The sequence below is a fragment of the Anabrus simplex genome, chromosome 1 (assembly GCF_040414725.1).
Source record: "Anabrus simplex isolate iqAnaSimp1 chromosome 1, ASM4041472v1, whole genome shotgun sequence".
NCBI lineage: Eukaryota > Metazoa > Arthropoda > Insecta > Orthoptera > Tettigoniidae > Anabrus > Anabrus simplex.
In genome coordinates, this window is record NC_090265.1 from 1,659,036,312 (window position 1) to 1,659,052,844 (window position 16,533).

Sequence of the window (16,533 nt, forward strand, 5' to 3'; positions counted from 1 at the left end):
GGTTATTTAAAATTAACAAATTAATTTGGCTGGCTACTTATTTAAAAATTTTAATTAATTGGCATGCCTGGTTCTCTGAAATTTCCCTATTATTTTCAGGAAATTATATTTAAAATATGCATACCAATCTGAGCAGTTGATTATTTAAAATTTTCAAGTTGATTTTAGCGGCTAATTATTCGAAATTACCATAATCATTTCAGTAGCTTGTTATTTAAAATTTCCGAATTAGTATGGGTTGATGACCATTAAAATTTTTCAAGTAAATTTGAGCAACTGATCACTTAAAATGTCCACATTAATGTGATTAACCAGTTCCATAAAACTTCCACATTAATTTAGTGGTTGGTTATTTAAAATTTCCAAACTAACTGGAGTTACTTGTTATTTAAAGTTTCCAAAGATATTTGCGCAAATGTTGTTTCTTTTTTCAAATTAATTTGAGTGGGTGATTGCTTGAAATTTTAAAAATAATTTCAACGACTGGATATTTAAAAATTTCCATATTAAATTGAACGACTAATCAAATAAAATCTCCAAAATAATCTGAGCGCCAGGTTTGTAAATTTCAAAAATGAATTTCATTTGCATGAGCAACTAGTTATTTAAAATTTCCTCATTAATTTGTGGAGTCGATTACTTAAAATTTGCCCATTCATTTCAGCAGCTTATTATGGTAAATGCCAATATTATCTTGAGCAGCATACTATTTGGAATGTTTATATTTATTTGGGTGGGCGTTTACTTAAAAGTCCGATATTAATATGGTCGGAATTTTATTTCAAATGACCAGTCTGAATTTTAAAATTTCACAGGTGACAGCTGAGAAGTCCAAGAAATTAACTGAGCGCAGTTAAAATCCCAGCCTGAGAAGAATCGAACCTCAGACGCTCTGAACCGAAGGTCATTACGCTGACCACTCACTCAAAGAACCGGACAATTGTGACCGTATTAGAATACAAAATAAAGTTAGGTGAGACGGAAATAAGCGTCCACCTAACATACTTTTACAATAAAATAGCACCGTAAATCAGCTGTAGAGCCCACCACGTTGCCTAGGGCTTGCGTACCGGCCTCTCACCCGTAGGCCCCGGGTTCGATTCCAGGTCAGATCAGAGATTTGTACGAGGATCTGAGGGATGGTTGGAAGTCCACTCAGCTTGCGTGATTACAATTGAGGAACTATCAAACGGTGAGATTTTAATGTCTAAAGATGGCGGCGCTACTGCTTCACCGGATGACGTCAGACCGAGGTTAGCCTCTTATTACTAGTTACACTGATCCTTCCTCTTTACAGCGACATATAAAATTCTGTCCTACCACGATTTGTCTAGAAATGGCTTCGATTTTAAAACGATCATTATTTCGTAACGCTCACCAACCAAGTATGGTTCCGGAACTACAGATTTATTCTACGTCAAAATACACTACGAATTAAATGACATTAACTAACAGACCAACACGTTTCTCGAGGTTTGGCAATATGTGTAATATATGGCACACAGCCATTCTTAACAACATGATCCAACAGCTGGAAACTTATTTCTCGTCCTTTGTCCTAATAATGGGATGTACCTCGGATGATTGAAAACAGGACTTTCAGTTGGCAGAAAGAAAATCACTACCCCTTACGCTTTGCCGATAACTCCACACGTTTAGCAAATAAGGAACAAGAACTTGCTAAATCACCAAAACGGGTACACGATAAAAGCCGCAATCTTGGGTTGACAGGTAACTGGAATTGTTAATTTTTAAATACAGTTCATAGAAAAGAATATACTTATTTTAGTCCACCTGTTCAATGCAAATTTGATGTACACCACTCAAAATAAATATGGTTTATTTGCTATCATAACATTTACAGAAAATGTTTCGACCTCGTGTAGGTCATCGTCAGATAATGTGTCACACTGAAATTCTCTATCATATAATTTTTCTCCATATTTTCGTGTTACGAAAATTTGCTTCCCTTGTTTCAGATTTCTCCAGGCTTTTGTGTAGCATCGCATTCAAAGGGTTTTTCTGAGGTGATAAGTACAAATAACATTACGGAAAGTAGGAATGAATGTCCATAGTTCTTAAAACATGAGTTTTGTTTTTAAATATCGCGTATTTTTGTCTCATGTTTCACAAGGGCTAAATGAAAATGCTGAAGGATACACAATGGAGGAAAAGTGGATAGTCATAAAAAATTAAGTCATTAGGGCTGCTGAAGAAATGTTAGGAAGGAAGGAAAGATCAACTAAGTATCAGTGGATAACTCAGGAGATACTAGACCTGATTGATGAACGACGAAAATAAAAGAATGCTAGAAATGAAGCGGGCAGAAAATAATACAGGCCATTAAAGAATCAAGTGCATAGAAAGTGCAAGGTACCTAAGGAAGAATGGCTGAAGGAGAAGTGCAAGGATGTCGAAGGTTGTATGGTCCTAGGAAAGATAGATGCTGCATACAGGAAAATCAAGGAAACCTTTGGAGAAAGGAAATATAGGTGTATGAATATTAAGAGCTCGGCTGGAAAGCCACTTCTAGGGAAAGAAGACAAAGCAGAAAGATGGCAGGAACATATCCAACAGTTGTATCAAGGTAAAGATGTAAATTATTTGGGCCTGGAACAAGAAGAGGCTGCTGATGCTGATGAAATGGGAGACCCAGTTTTGAGGTCAGAGTTTGACAGAGTTGTGAGCGACCTAAATAGGAACAAGGCAGCTGGAATTGATGACATTCCCTCCGAATTACTGACTGCCTTAGAAGAAACCAGCATGGCAAAGTTATTCAATTTAGTGTGTATGATGTACGAGACAGGAGAAGTCCCATCCGATTTTCGGCAGAATGTTGTTATACCTAATCCCAAGAAATCCGGTACTGACAGGTGTGAAAACTACCGCACCATTAGTTTAGTATCTCATGCCTGCAACATTTTAACACGTATTATTAACAGAAGAATGGAACAAGTTGAAGCTGAGTTGGGAGAAGATCAATTTGGCTTCAGAAGAAATGCAGGAACACGTGAAGCAATCCTGACTTTACGTGTGATCTTAGAGGATCGAATCAAGAAGGACAAGCCCACGTACATGGCGTTCGTAGATCTAGAAAAGGCATTCGATATTGATTGGACCAAGCTATTTATGATTCTCAAGATGATAGGGATCAGATACCGAGAACGAAGAATTATCTACAATCTGTATAAAAATCAGTCTGCAGTGATAAGAATCGAGGGCTTTTAAAAAGAAGCAGTAATCCAGAAAGGAGTGAGGCAAGGCTGCAGTTTGTCCCCCCTCCTTTTCAATGTTTACATAGAACAGGCAGTAAAGGAAATCAAAGAGGAATTTGGAAAGGGAATCACAATCCAAGGAGAGGAAATCAAAACCTTGAGATTTGCCGATGATATTGTTATTTTATGAGACTGCAGAGGATCTCGAGAAGTTGCTGAATGGTATGGACGAAATCTTGCGTAAGGAGTACAAGACGAAAATAATAAGTCCAAAACAAAAGTAACAAAAGTGCAGTCGAACGAAGGCAGGTGAAGCAGGAAATATTAGATTAGGAAATGAAGTCTTAAAGTAAGTGGATGAATATTGTTACTTGGGTCGTAAAATAACTAATGAGGCAGAAGTAAAGAAGACATAAGATGCAGACAAGCACAAGGAAGGAAGAGCTTTCTTAAGAAAAAAAAATGCTCACTTCAAACATTGATATAGTAATTAGAAAGATGTTTTTGAAGACTTTCGTGCGGAGCGCGGCATTGTATGGATGTGAAACATGGACGGTAAGCAGCTCAGAAAGAAAGAGATAGAAGCTTTTGAAATGTGGTGTTACAGAAGAATGCTGAAGGTGAGATGGGTAGATCGAATCACGAATGGAGAGATACTGAATCGAATTGGTGAGAGGAGATCGATTTGGCTAAATTTGACGAGAAGAAGAGATAGAATGATAGGACACATCTTAAGACACCCAGGATTTGTTCATTTGGTTTTTGAAGGAAGTGTAGGTGGTAAGAACGGTAGGGGTATACCAAGATATGAATATGGCAAGGAGATTAGAGCAGATGTAGGATGCAATAGTTACGTAGAAATGAAAAGGTTAGCACAGGATAGGGTGGCATGGAGAGCAGCATCAAACCAGTCTATGGACTGATGACTCAAACAACAAGAACAACAACAACATGTTTTGTCTAAGAGAGGAGCTTGAAGTAGAGTGCGATGTTCACGACGTAGGTAGTACATTCGTTGGCCCCTCGGATTATACTACCAGCAGCACATCGCTTCAGACAGTATTAAATGCGAGTATTACCTGAGCTACAAACATCAAATTTTAAACTTCATTTTCTTTTTAATATTTAAAACTGGACATTTTGAAGTCATGTGTATTCATGGCCCTACCAAAAGTCAGAATATGTTTACATACAAAGGACTCTGTATAACTTAAAACATACCTTTGTACATTAACACTATTACACATTATACTGAAGTGCTGAATGAACATAATGAATATATCCTGAAATAAACATGCTCATTCTCAAACAAAATTTCCTTAGTTCATTGCGCTAAATTGACGCGGTTTAAACTTGGATCATGTTCCATATATTCACTGAAAGAGAATTCTGAATCACTACATTAATATACATCACCTACACAATATATTAGAAGATTCTGTATTCGTTTGACACTGTTTATTACTAGAAAACGCTGAAATCAACACACGTATGTCCGAAAATACTCATGAGAAGGGGTCGATCTGTACGTCAAATGAAATCCTGGCTATTGTACTATAGATGGCGTGGATTTTATTCAAGTAATCATAATAGACGTCAAAAATTCAAGCAAGAACCGATGAATATATTTTGTTGAAACTTCGCGTTGAGACTAAGGTAGACCATGATTAAAGTTCAAGATATATTTCGTTTCGAAATTAAAATGTTGACACTACCTTATAAGGAAGCGTGAAATACGGTCTTCAAAATATCTCCCTTAATAGTGGGGTTAAGAAGAAATGTTCAAGGAGAAAAAACACTTCAGAAATTGCAATAACTTTATCCTATGAATAATTTTCATAGGATGAACTGTTCTGAAATCCTCCTCTCCTTGCCGACTGCTCGGCAGTGACTGATAACGGATATACGGTTGCCTGGTGTCCCGTATTATACGGAATTTCCCATATTTGAAGGCCTAAATTACTGTCCCGTTTCACCAGCATGATCTATTTACAGCACTTTTTAATGAAGCCAGATTTGTGCTTGAAAAAAAAAAGCTTACCATTGTTGAAACTTTTGATAGAATGTCAAAATTGACGTCCAAGTTGATTTGTAGGAATGATGATAATTTTTTTTAGTGGGGAAGTTCAGTCATTAATAGATCAACTCCTTCAAAACCTTCAGAATGAATTAAGTTAAATTTAACCTTAAGAGCTTTTACAATGCTGTAATAAATTTTCTGGATAATATTTATGACTTTAGTGATTCCAATATTTTAATATTTTACGATGTTACATTTCCTGGTTTTTAAGAAATTATTAATTCTGTGAAATTTCCTGAAATTTACAAAGCTTTGAATTTGGATAGCTTTTATGAAGTATTTTCTTCGCATAACATTGAATTACTGGAGCTAGTTATATCTGTACCGATAGTGATCATAGTTGTAATGTGAACTCAAAATGTGTGAATTTTCTGTCTAAAGTTAATTTAGATGCCATTCCAAATATACTAATGTTGGTATCTTAAGTTCTAAGCATACCTGTTTCGAATACATATGTTGAAATTAAAAAAAACAAAAAAAAAAAACAAATGTAATGATCAAAGGAATAGGTGTTTACCAACCCTGACAAGGTCAGAGATTCAAGTCTCACTTTATTTTGATCATAGCTGTCAGAAATTTCATGACTTTATTAAGGGACATTCAGGATTATTGAAAAAGGGCTAATATTGAAGAAAAATAAGGGTTTTAAAACTTTTTATTTAGACAATGAAACAGCAAAATACGGTAATAAAGTCTGAGCCTACAATGTAATTATAAAATCGAAGTCACCTCCGTACAGGCCATGTAGGCCCTTGGAGGAGTGGAAGGTAAAGGCTTCCACCATTGTTAACCTCATTTTTGGTGTAGGCTGAGTGAACTTCAGGGCCATATGAACCTCCGGAATTGGAAATCTCGTTTCTTAAATTTTACGATTCGAACCCACGTCCTTCCGGGCGAACCGAGCACGCCTTTACTGCCTCGGCCAGGAAGCCCCTACAATGTAATTATAGTATAGTAAATTATATCTCGGAGTTTTCTTGAGTAAATGTAATTATATCGTGACTTGTCACTTATTGGCATTTCAAAAACCTGGCAACACTAGACATGATGAACTCGCCTGCCAATGGCTATCCACGTGACCTTCTCGACTAATCACGTTTATATTATGGTTTACGAACGTGCCGTGAATTCCTTTAAATGAACTTATCCTTATTTTTTGTAATAGGTCGAACTTTATTCTCTCTTCCGAAGGTAACCGACGACATACGGGAGAAGGTGGTCAACATATCCTGCCAGTCTGATCCCCTCGTCGACTGTCCGCCAGTTATCAGCCCAGCTTCATTCTCCCTTTTCAGTTTAAAAGCCTGGAGGTTCCACTGAGCGTCTCCTTCGCGATGACAATGAACATATTTCAAGCGCAGACGCGCCAGGTTGTAGAGGTTGACGTGCACTCTAGCTGCTTCTCCTGTAAAAAGCTCCACGTCACCTGTTCCAAATCCAGCAGCAGACCTACATATTTTATTTGAGCATCACAGGGTACTACAAAAATAGCTGTCTATCAGGAAGTGTTGGCGTCATTTGGGTAATCTGCGTATATCTGAGTGTTTTATCCAGGACAACAACGCTAAGTAGCTGTGCCTTTATCATTTAAAACCTGTCAATGATGGGTAATGTGCTGCTAGTATATAATGAACCTATAAGAAAGAATTTTCACTAACATTTATCTCTCTAACCTCATCCCCTTTTTCGTTCCTAGAGTCTACTACGTCTTTAAAGCAAGAAGGTGACAGGAATATTCTAGCTCACCATACGGCGAGTTCATTGCATTACATCCTTCTGTGCTCGCAAATAAAACAGCATTTATTTCGATTCTTCGGCCCGGATCTCACACTCAGATTGGAATGGGATGTCTCAATTTTTGCTCTTATTCTTAGTTTCTATTAAATTTACCTGACGTAAACCCCCCTCGACATCAGCGTTTGGATGTGTGAAGGAAGGTATGTAAACTACGATCTCCCCTCTTTCAGCAAAGACATTTTCCCCATCTGCATTTCTGTATACAATGACATCTCGGAGCGAAATTTGACTGCCTATCTCACTTCGATCTATTTAATGTGGTAGAGATTTTTTCCACCATAATTGTACTGGGATGCTGCACCAGAAAATCATGGAGTGTAAATACAGACTGAAACGCACGTGATGACTTCATAAACGTTAGATATATAGACTTCCAAAACTTTAGTACTAATGACTCCGGTAGCGAGCCCAGCACAGCGAACTTCTGACGTTTCCAGAGCTTGCACATGCACCCTGCGTCGGACCTGGCCAGTTTTTTTCTTAATGCTGAAATCGTACACTATTTGTTCCTCATTTTGTAGGTAATGATTTCTTTTTTATGGGAGCCATATTGTTTATCAACAGACAATTTTGATGACATTCTTTAAAATTATTCGAAAATTTGTCAGTTTCACAGATATTTCTTTTTACTGAAAAGAGTGTCCAAAGACTTGTAATTTAATCCCTCACTCCTTTCCCTCTATTTTTAACTGTATAAATTATAGCACTTCGAAGTTTTGGATAAACGATTTTCGTAGTCTAACTTTGATTTGATATCACTTCTACAAATATTAACTCAGTCGGAAACACTTTTGTTTCATGAACTTGCGATGCTATTTAAACGTAGAATGCCGTTTGTTTGGTTGGGGTCGTATGTAATCGAAGGGATTTTTAAAAGCTTTAATTCCGCTTTCGTAACGCTGCTGGAGTCGATGTGCGTGAGGTTTTCGGAAGAGAGTTCTAAAGGACGTTAATACGTCAACAACTGGAGCTGGCTTCATAAAAAAAATTGCCAAATTATAAACATGACGCTAGATGTACGACAAATGTACCGAAAGCACCAAATTTGCAACATTAGCTTCTGTATATCCTTTAGGTAACGATGCTCAAACAGGTCTGAAATGACTAGAGAGAGAGAGATAGAGGTGGTAATAATTAGAGGTGGTTCTCTTGTCCTCGTGCTTCTGTGTTGTTCTTCATTTTCTCATCTCGTTGTCTCCCTGTTATCTGGTAGTTCGGTAATAACGAAGGTAATTTGTTACGCATCTTCCAATATAAATCTCTTGCATTAAGTAAGGAACACCCATATTACTCAGTTGTGACAGGTCTATAAAACGCCCCGTGTGGTAAATAATGACAACAACGCAGGCACTGTACACAGAGCTTCAATTGATAAGCAAAGCAGATATTAGCCAAAACGACAAATAATGGAGTGAACAAACTAAAGTACAGTAAGTTATTACCCTCCGGATGATGTAGATGATTTATTGGGACTAATCACGTTTTCTCGCCGCACTTCCAGTCTTTTCCTATGCCATTTATAAGCTCAGTTTGAAACCCAATTTCCTTCCAGTTCTCATAGAGCAGTTGAATGAAGATTATAATGACCGATCGTTCAAATAATGGTGGCGATAGCTATTGGTACTTTAAGGGGACGCATAAAGAGGTCATCGATTTCCCCGTAGGTAATCGAGTAGAAAGGAGTGATTTCACCCGCAATGGTAGCGGGAGAGCACTGGGGCCAGTGATGGTGAATCAGTAATGAATTTGAACTGTTTTAACAATAATGAAATCTTTCTCTCTTTAAACTTTCTGAGCCAACGGCCGTAGCCGTGTTGAAACACCGGATCCCGTGAAATCTCCGAAGTTAAGCAACATTGGGCGTGGTCAGGAGTTGGATGGGTTGCCACGCGCTGTTGGTGGGGGTGAGAGAATGGAGGAGCGGACAGGAGCTGGCCACCCTACCGCACGTAAACTCCGGCTCAGGAACACCTCTGCGGAGGTTCGGACCTGCCTTCGGGCAGAATAACCCTTACCTTACCTAAACTTTCTGAAGTAAATTAATCTAGTTTTCAACAGTGTTTAATTTCTTCGACACTTTAACAAATGTCATGCTCTATTACGAGTTAAGAAAGTCTTATCTTGAGGAAAGCATGTATGCTTCCTGAGATTATATTCAACATGGCCTTGGTATGTTTGTTTGTTTGTTTGTAATTTTCTTTTCTCCGTGTCCTGTGTAACGTATGGTCTATCGTTTCTTAAGTAGTCGCATGGGTCTCTTTAGAACGACATCCAGCGTATAGGCAATCTGTGCAATCGAATCGGTAATGTACGGTAATATAATGCAGCCTTCGCTTAAGCATTCGTTGTTGAAGTAGAATTGCTTAAATAAATTGTATATAGCCTATTAGTATTGAACGAAACAAAAATGCATACATATTTCGCGTGAAGTCCAAGGCTAGTAAATGCACGCTCTAACGATGCCCATTGGTTGTACTGAAATGAAATCGCAGTTGAAACTTAAGTTACTCCATATTTACAGTTTGAGTAGTGATATTCTTGATATTTCTACTATTCACTTTTCTAGTTAATTTTTACTTCATTATTTACTTGGAAATGGCCCAGTTTTACAGTCTGATTTCCCTCCTGATGCCAAATATAAAATAAATATATAAATATGTCATCATCATCATCATCATCATCTGTTTACCCTCCAGGTTCGGCTTTTCCCTAGGACTCAGCGAGGAATCCCACCTCTACCGCCTCAAGGGCAGTGTCATGGAGCTTCAGACTCTTGGTCGGGGGATACAACTGGGGAGTATGACCAGTACCTCGCCCAGGCGGCCTCACCTGCTATGGTGAACAGGGGCATTGTAGGGGGATGGGAAGATTGAAAGGGATAGGTAAGGATGAGGGAAGGAAGCGGCCGTGGCTTTAAGTTAGGTACCATCCCGGCATTCGCCTGGAGGTGAAGTGGGAAACAACGGAAAACCACTTCGAGGATGGCTGAGGTGGGAATCGAACCCACCTCTACTCAGTTGACCTCCCGAGGCTGAGTGGACCCCGTTCCAGCCCTCGTACCACTTTTCAAATTTCGTGGCAGAGCCGGGAATCGAACCCGGACCTCCGGGGGTGGCAGCTAATCACGCTAACCACTACACCACAGAGGTGGACTATGCTCTTCCAATTCATTATTTATCTTGAGACTGGTGACGCCTTCCAGCCACATACTAATGTGCACTCTATAAGAACTATTTTCGTTGTGTTCAGTTTCCTATGCTGATATGTAAAGGAAAATGAATCTTATCGTACCACACTGCAGTAATATTTCTTGTATGATGCATTAAGGTACTCTTACGCTATATTGTATTTAAGGTTTATTTTCCTATACACCTTAGCATAGGAAAATGAACACAACTAAAATTGATTTGTGGCTGGAAGGTGTGACCAAAAGAAAATAATAGAAAAAGTATTATGGGATACGATGTTCTATTTTTAAGTGGGGATATCCAGTCTCCGACGTGGAGTAATTAAATTTGCGGCTAACATTTCCAGCCCAACCGGAAACAGAGCCAAGAGACCTGCCAAAGCCAAGGTGCTAAAAGTGACATTATATATAGAAGCATACTGGTGGGGAAATTAATGTAAATATAGAGTAAAACAGCCAGTCTGTTTGCTGTGGCGCAGGTGTGAAACATGGCCGATGTTTGGACTCTCTGAGTCCGCTGACAATCGCACCCAACACCTGAGCACCATAACTCAGGCCGAGTACGCTCACAGATGAACGAATCTGTCCCATTTACAAGCAATGTGCATGACTGTGGAAGTTTCTAGGATCCCTCTCATGGATTAAAATTGTAAATTCAAGTATATTTGATATGATAATCTGCTGATTGGATTACATGCACACATTTCTTTTGCTGCTACGTATTCATGGTGATAATATCTATGAATGCCTCAATCATCATCCATATATTTGAAGGCCGAGGTTCCTGGATGAACGGTCTGCACATCACCTAGCTTTTATTATGAGCCAAGCTAGAAATTTTAGCCACAACTGATTAACTCCTCCACTTAACACACATTTACAGAAAGCACGTTGCACTGCTAAGTGCCACATAACGCGTCGTACATTGTCGCATTACACAGGCGCGGTATTATGAAAGCCAGTAAAATTGGTATCAAATTCACAGCTGTATTCAGACTTCTAGAATTAGCGCAATGTTAATGATTTTTGATATGAAGATCTCATGTAAATGACCAAAAATTGCAATCGCCACAGTTATATAAACGTCTACCACTTGTTAAGCCGTAATGGAACATTGGTCACATTAAGCGTGAAATCGATGTTATATCCACCCCAAACTCCATAGTTTGATTAATATTTTAATTATCAGGTAGAAAATTATATTTTTGAAGACAATCTGTTTCCTTCAATTTTGTGGCCACTGGTCCCAACGATAGTGACTTAAAAGAGACCACTAAATGTGTGTGAATCATTCAATGTTATACTTAGCGAATTCACACAGAAACAACCTGTTTCTTTATATTTTAATAGTCTTAAAAACTTTAGATTTACATGTATATTCTTCTTCTTCTCCTTCTCCTTCTTCTTCTGCTTCTTAATCTGTTTACCCTCCAGGGTCGGTTTTTCCCTCGGGCTCAGCGAGGGATCCCACCTCTACCGCATCAAGGACAGGGTCCTGGAGCTTCAGACTCTGGTTTGGGGATACAACTGGGGAGGATGACAAGTACCTCGCCCAGGCGGCCTCACCTGCTATGCTGAACAGGGGCCTTGTGAGGAGAAGGGAAGTTTGGAAGGGATAGACAAGGAAGAGGGAAGGAAGCGGCCGTGGCCTTAAGTTAGGTACTATCCCGGCATTTGCCTGGAGGTGAAGTGGGAAACCACTGAAAACCACTTCCAGGATAGCTGAGGTGGGAATCGAACCCACCTCTACTCAGTCGACCTCCCGAGGCTGAGTGGACCCCGTTCCAGCCCTCGTACCACTTTTGAAATTTCGTGGCAGAGCCGGGAATCGAACCCGGACCTCTGCGGGTGGCAGCTAATCACACTAACCAGTACACCACGGAGGCAGTGATTTTAGTTAATATTAAGACATCATCATCATCATCATCATCATCATCATCTGTTTACCCTCCAGGTTCGGTTTTTCCCTCGGACTTAGCGAGGGATCCCACCTCTACCGCCTCAAGGGCAGTGTCCTGGAGCTTCAGACTCTTGGTCGGGGGATACAACTGGGGAGTATGACCAGTACCTCGCCCAGGCGGCCTCACCTGCTATGCTGAACAGGGGCCTTGTGGAGGGATGGGAAGATTGGAAGGGATGGGCAAGGAAGAGGGAAGGAAGCGGCCGTGGCCTTAAGTTAGGTACCATCCCGGCATTCGCCTGGAGGAGAAGTGGGAAACCACGGAAAACCACTTCCAGGATGGCTGAGGTGGGAATCGAACCCACCTCTACTCAGTTGACCTCCCGAGGCTGAGTGGACCCCGTTCCAGCCCTCGTGCCACTTTTCAAATTTCGTGGCAGAGCCGGGAATCGAACCCGGGCCTCCGGGGGTGGCAGCTAATCACGCTAACCACTACACCACAGAGGCGGACAAGACATTAGTATCTAAACCATATACATCACTGGCTATCCTAAGTCTGACAAAGTTAGGAAGGAACATTTTGTGTTAGTAACGTTTGGTGAAAGTTCATATTGAAGTTGAGTGATGCAATTCACAATATTCCTCGTAGATGATTGCATTGTAGAAATTGCCAAATAACTCTAAGAGTTTACTTACCCCCTTAAGTTACCCAGTAAAATTTGCTAGTACGCCGGGCTGAGTGGCTCAGAAGCTTGCGGCGCTGGTCTTCTGACCTGAACTTGGCAAGTTCGATCCTGGCTCAGTCCAGTGGTATCTGAACGTGCTGAAATACGTCCGTCTCGTGTCGAGAGATTTACTTGCACGTTAAAAGAAATTCTGCGGGACTAAAATTTTGGCACCTCGGCGCTTCCGAAAAGCGTAAATGTAGTTAGTTGGACTTAGCATTATTTTTAACATTTACTAGTATTTTAATTAGTAAATTTGTTGGAGTCCTCCTCTGTGGTGTAGTGGTTAGTGTGATTAGCTGCAACCCCCGGAGGCTCGGGTTCCATTTCCGGCTCTGCCACGAAATTTGAAATGTGGTACGAGGGCTGAAAAGGGGTCCATTCAGCCTCGGGAGGTCAAATGAGTATAGGTGGGTTCGATTCCCACCTCAGCCATCCTGGAAGTGGTTTTCCGTGGTTTCCCACTTCTCCTCCAGGCAAATGCTGGGATGGTACCTAACTTAATGCCACGAACGCTTCCTTCCCTCTTCCCTGTCTATCCCTTCCAATCCTCCCATCCCCCTCGCAAGGCCCCTGTTCAGCATAGCAGGTGAGGCAGCCTGAGCAAGGTACTGGTCATTCTCCCCAGTTGTATCCCCGACCCAATGTTTCACGCTCCAGGACACTGCCCTTGAGGCGGTAGAGGTGGATCCCCCGCTGAGTCCGAGAAAAACCAACCCTGAGGGTAAGCAGATAAAGAAGAAAAAGAAATTTGTTTGAGTTTACGACATATCTAGGATTTTTCGAAATCCAAATAATTGGGATTCTACCATTTTTCCATAGAACTGTTATATTGTTCCTTTCGTTGGCTTCAGGAATTACTCAAGCCTACACTTTTGATGGCTTTGAAATAGCCAATAGAACAATATCGAAAGTTCCTAGTTTAGTCACGTAACCGTTGCCATTTGTGGTAATACTAGGACGTTTTGAGCTTTTCTTGTACACAACTGATGATTTCTTCAAGTACTTATTTAAATTGGAGTCTAATTTATTATCCTACTGATTAATCCCGTTTTTTTCTTATATTTGTGGTCTTCACTGAATAAATGTTGTTAATACTAAATTTCCTTCATTGATAACATTACAATTCCACTAAACATCCCGTAGACATAATTCAAAACTTGGAGGTATCTCTTGATTTTCGAAGAATATTTCTTCAAAAATTAATGTAATTTTCGCCATTCTAATTACGAATTTTGCGATGAGATTGTCACAATTACTATTTTTTTTACTGAGATTAGGTACATACAATACTCTCACATTTCCGCAGTAGGAAGGCTAATGTTGGCAAAAGGGCAATGTCCACAACATTCCAGTATATCACCAAATTATTAAACTCCATTATAAAATCTCAATTCACAAGAAAATTATTAGAGTAATGTTACTTGACAAATACTATGCTATTTTCCTACGAAGTATTAGCAGAAGTAAGAATAATCAACACATTTTATTTTGAAATACACAAAACAATATCCTACCCCTACTGAAAATTTATATAACAGGATGTTACTCCCTTGATATCAAAAGCCTCAAACAGAAATCCATACAATTACTTTTTTTTGCTAGTGGCCTTACGTCGCACCGACACAAATACAGTAGGTCTTATGACGACGATGGGAGATGAAAGGCCTAGGAGTTAGAAGGAAGCATCCGTGGCCTTAATTAAGGTACAACCCCAGCATTTGCCTGGTGTAAAAATTGGAAACCACAGAAAACCATCTTCAGGGCTTCCAACAGTGGGATTCGAACCCACTATCTCCCGGATGTACAATCCCTGTTCTGGGCTAAGTAACTGGCCTTCTGAGCAGGTTCGATCCTGGCTTTGTACGGTGGTATTTGAGCGGTGCCCAGATACGTTAGCCTCGAGTCGGTAGATTTACTGGGACATAAAAGAACTACTGCGGGACAACATTCTGGCACCTGAGCGTCTCCTAAAACCGTACAAGTAGTTAGTTGGACGTAAAAACCAATAACATTAGTATTATTACAATCACTATGCGATTCTTTTTTTATTTTTTATTTTTTATTTTTTTGCTTTACGTCGCTCCGACACAGATATGTCTTATGGCGACGATGGGAGAGGAAAGGCCTAGGAATTGGAAGGAAGCAGCCGTGACCTTAATTAAGGTACAACCCCGGCATTTGCCTGGTATGAAAATGGGAAACCACGGAAAACCACCTTCAGGGCTGCCGACAGTGGGGCTCGAACCCACTATCTCCCGATTACTGGATACTGGCCGCACATAAGCGACTGCAGCTATCGAGCTCGGTCACTATGCGATCATAACGAGCGAGTTGGATTCACGGTTCAAGCTGCACAGCCGTGATCTTGCATTCGGGAGATGGTGGATTCGACCATGACAATCAGTTTCCGTAGTTTCCCAGTTTAACATCAATTAAAGTCATGATCACTTCACTCTCAGTGCTAGGGCTTTCTTACTCCATCTTCGCAGTTGACCTATCTGCGATAGTACGATATTAAACCACTAGCTTGCTTTCAGCGTGAGATTTCCTGCTCCGGTGCAATTTTTGTTCACGTCTATTTGCACCACATGACATTACCACTGAGCTGTTGCAGTGGATTATTTAAAACACGTTCGACTCATGATCTCAAGATTTCGAGTTCGAACCCGATGGAGGTAGTAAAAGAACACAGAAAAGACATGGGTGGCACTCAATGAAATGTTGTTGTTCGGATGTTAAAGACCTCTGGTAGCCATCCGACAAAATGAACTTCTCAGTCTTAGACATCGTATAGAAGAGCTCCTCTTTCATTGTCAGATAGTAGCAGTTCGCCTCTCTACCAGCACTTCAGAACGTGTGCAGTCTGGTAGCCTAACACTACAAGGTTTTTTCTTTATCATCTTATTCTTCCACCTCTTTTCTCAACACCCTGAGTAGTTCGGACGAGAGAGCGCTGACCTTCTGAGCCCAAATTGGCTGGTTCAATCCTTGCTCAGTTTGGTGGTATTTGAGGGATGCTCAGATACGTCAGCCTTTTACGACCAGATGCCCTTCCTGACACCAACTCTCTATGAAGGAATGTACTCATTATTATGTACTTCTGTGGTGATATGTAGTGCGTTTTGCGTGTATGAAGATGAGAGTTTGGGGGCAAACAAAACCACCGATCCTCCGAATCGGAGGAACTAACCCGACGCAATTAAAACTCCCGACCCGGACGGAATCCAATCCTGGGCCCTCTAAACCGAAGGCCTCATCGCTGACTATTCAACCAAGGAGTTGGAAAACTGAGTCCTACAATTATTATTATTATTATTATTATTATTATTATTATTATTATTATTATGATTCTTCTTCTTCTTCTTCTTCTTATTATTATTATTATTATTATTATTATTATTATTATTATTATTATTATTATTATTATTATTACATCCATTTAGGAAGGCTCGGCTAGTGCCGGTAACATCATGGGCTGACTCGGCCTAGTTAAGCAGTCACCCTCTTCGTTAGGAATCTATACAGATATCTACAAATATTTAGAACAGAAATAATTACAACATACTTATGTACAATAAATGTGTGCATATGATGTCCGTAAACACTTTTTATCTCCCTGCCTTGGG